Source organism: Akebia trifoliata, chromosome 16, assembly GCF_017979445.1.
Source record: "Akebia trifoliata isolate Shusen 1 chromosome 16, ASM1797944v1, whole genome shotgun sequence".
In the NCBI taxonomy this organism is placed as follows: domain Eukaryota; kingdom Viridiplantae; phylum Streptophyta; class Magnoliopsida; order Ranunculales; family Lardizabalaceae; genus Akebia; species Akebia trifoliata.
The window spans coordinates 25,158,844-25,161,927 of NC_141390.1; the positions used below are offsets into that span (position 1 = coordinate 25,158,844).

Below are 3,084 nucleotides of genomic sequence, written 5' to 3' on the forward strand. Positions count from 1 at the left end.
CAATGAAAATAAGTCAAAGAAACATAGCTTATTTATAATAGATAGCATTCCACCATATTCCAAGCATTGCTCATTTGGTGATACAGGGATTTCTTTTGCCTTTAATTTGCCATTGTGAATTATGTTTTTGAAACATAGCTTATTTATAATAGACAATTTTTTTTTATCATTATTTATTTATTTATTTTTCAAAATTTTAAGAACTAGAAGACCAGAAATACAAACCAAATCATTGGTGAGAAGGAATGGGAAGAAAAGAAAAGCCCAGCAATGTCAAAAGATAAAGTTAACACAACAAAGATAAAGTAATGCCTCAGACCAACTTTACCCACACAGTAGACATGATTCATGAGAAGTAGTGGAAGGTTGTAAAGAAAAGAAAAAAGTTATTCAACAAAATCATTACCTGCATTGCTGTCAACTTTCAAAAGTCTCCTATAAAAATGGTTTACAAGCATTAATATATAAATCAACCCCTACAAACTACAATACCCAAGGCACGTATGAACGTGTGCTGCACATGTACAAATGTTGTTTCTATGTGTGTGAGTTTTGATGCATATTCAAGTGATGAGACGACCCAATGTTATTTGCATGTTATGATGATGGATGAAAGACATAGAGATGATGATGGTGCACAAACCTAGGAGATTGGTAGTGGTGGTGGAGCTGTTGGTGGTGGTGGTGGTGGCGGGTTGAGAAAATGAGAGGTGTGGATATCAGCTTCCCACAAGACAATCGACCTTCCACTTCTACAATCCCTGTCCTCTGAATAAAACCCATATCTGTCTGCCCTTGCCCTTGGTCTGCAACATTTATTTTACTACAAATCAGATTGGAGTCATCCTAAGAACAAATTAACCATCTATTTTACTAAACTGAAAAGGTGTCACAAATAGGAAAATCAAAATGATCGAAAAGAGAGGCGAGTCACCATTTCTTTGCAGCCAGTTCCTTCTGAGAGTTGAAGTATACTGCTGTGACTGGAAGGCTCAATCCATTCTGAGCAGCAAAGTGTCTAGTACTAAAATTGGCACGAGCATCTGGCACTCCACTCCCAACCAACATAGGACCTTTTTGCTCAAATAAAGTGAATATGTATCGGTGAATCCTAGTCGGAGGCCGAGGTCCCATGTATGGGACCTCCTCTTTTCCTGCAATAGAACCCACCACAATCATTATTAATCCCTAGAAGACTAATACTCATCTCTAGGAAATCTGTACTTTTTGTCTTATCTCGATGATGGGTCTAATGGATAGCCCACACTTCTCAATTTCATATATTTAAATTAGATCATGTAGTCAGGATACTTTGTTTCTATATAAACATTTATGAAGACTTGACACAAGCAAGGTCTAGAGACTATTTAGTTCACGTTTGAACTACACGGTCCAATGTTGGGATGGTGTACTCTCCCAATTGAGATAAGAGATATTTTAGAATGAAATTAAAAACCATTGATTTTAGTATAACTAAAATGATACACAATTAATACAGGGACAAGACGCACCTGTGTTTCCCTGTATATATATACAAAAGTTCAAATGTAGATTGCACAACAAAGAAATAGGAATTAGAAGAGTAAACTAAAGTTTATAGGACATACTTGTCTATAGCCGATTGCTCGAGTTGCAGAATTCGAATTTGGAAGAAAACCCATATCAAGAAGTCGTGTAGCCTCAGATAGAAGTCCTTCATGTCCTACATTTAAAAACCGCTTTTACCAAAATGTATTACACAATGTGTCAAACCAACCAAGCTATGGGTCCCTTTCCATTTCATTTACTTGGCTACTTCAGCATGGTTTCTCTGATACTATTTTTAGTTTGAGGGAGTTACAAGTTTATACACATTGAAACATGTATATATACATACAGTAATGCTACTGGTAGAGTACCTTTGAGGCTAACCAATGAAAGAATGCAAACAGCCCATGGACCATGATGAGAAAATGACATTATTTTTGAGGATACATCCTGAAATGTAAACACCCAAAAATAAAAAACAAGTTAGTGAATATAATGCTTATTTTGCCTACAAACTGAGAAAACATCGACAACAAAATAAATGTGCCCTTCACAGACCAACATTCTATTTTGCTAGACAAATGGAAGATGCTAATTACAATTGGAAATTTTAATAAATTTGAGCGAGTGCTTTCTTTGTATTATAAATTTACCAAGGGAAGTCCTTTCAATGAAGCCAGTACCCATGTAAGGGGAGAGGTAGATGTGCTGGGTGCTTTATTGTTTGTGGATAATATTGATCAACAGAGCTGTGACACACTTAGTAGAGTAGGAGTCAGAACGGGAATTGATTCAAGATTCACTTTTGAAACAACTATCAGGGATAAAGATGTTCTCGTAGCAGAGTTTGTGGTAAGTCAGAAGGGCGGGGCCCATTATGAGAAAATGACATTATTTTTTAGGATACATCTTGAAATGTAAACACCCCAAAATAAAAAACAAGTTAGTGACTTAATCAACATCAACCCAAATTTTTTTCCAAGGGAAAGTTATAGCATACATAACTATAAAAAAACAAGTTGGCATGATAAATGCAAACCAAATTGCATTAGAAAGCATCAACTATATCTTCCTAATATAAACAAATGACAAATAAATATTGTCAATTACAGGCTACTACTATGAAAACATATTGAGAGGTTAAATGGTGCTTTTGCTAAAAGTGAAAGAAAGTAGTAATATTTTATCATTATTATCAGTTGTAAAGAAAAGAACTAAAATTTCTGAAATGGATAGTTGAGATTTCTTTTTCAACAAAAAGAAGACACCAAATGAAATATATAGACATACACAAAACTAGACAAAGAATGCGAAATGCAAAATATAAAATATTAAAATTACATCCAAGAAAAAAAAATAAAAACTAAAATCAAGGATTGTTTCTAATAGCCATATAATTGCCTCAAGTGAATGTTGAGCACTCATTTGGATACAAAATCATAATAATTTAACTAGCATTCAATGGAAATTTAATCAAATGGAAACAGAACACTATGGGACCTGACTAAGATTCAGTTAAGGGAAACCTGAAGGTTTCACTAATCAAAAATAAACAAA

General features: G+C 34.3%; 1 long non-coding RNA gene across 1 annotated transcript; it reads right to left on the reverse strand.

The window, feature by feature from the left end:
• Positions 1 to 1,606: 1,606 nt before the first annotated feature.
• LOC147383028 (uncharacterized) lies at positions 1,607 to 2,649 on the reverse strand. The gene is made up of 2 exons (XR_015173975.1): positions 2,181 to 2,649; positions 1,607 to 1,977 (listed from the first exon to the last, which is right to left on the reverse strand). It is a non-coding gene; the product is annotated as an uncharacterized LOC147383028 (long non-coding RNA).
• Positions 2,650 to 3,084: the final 435 nt, after the last annotated feature.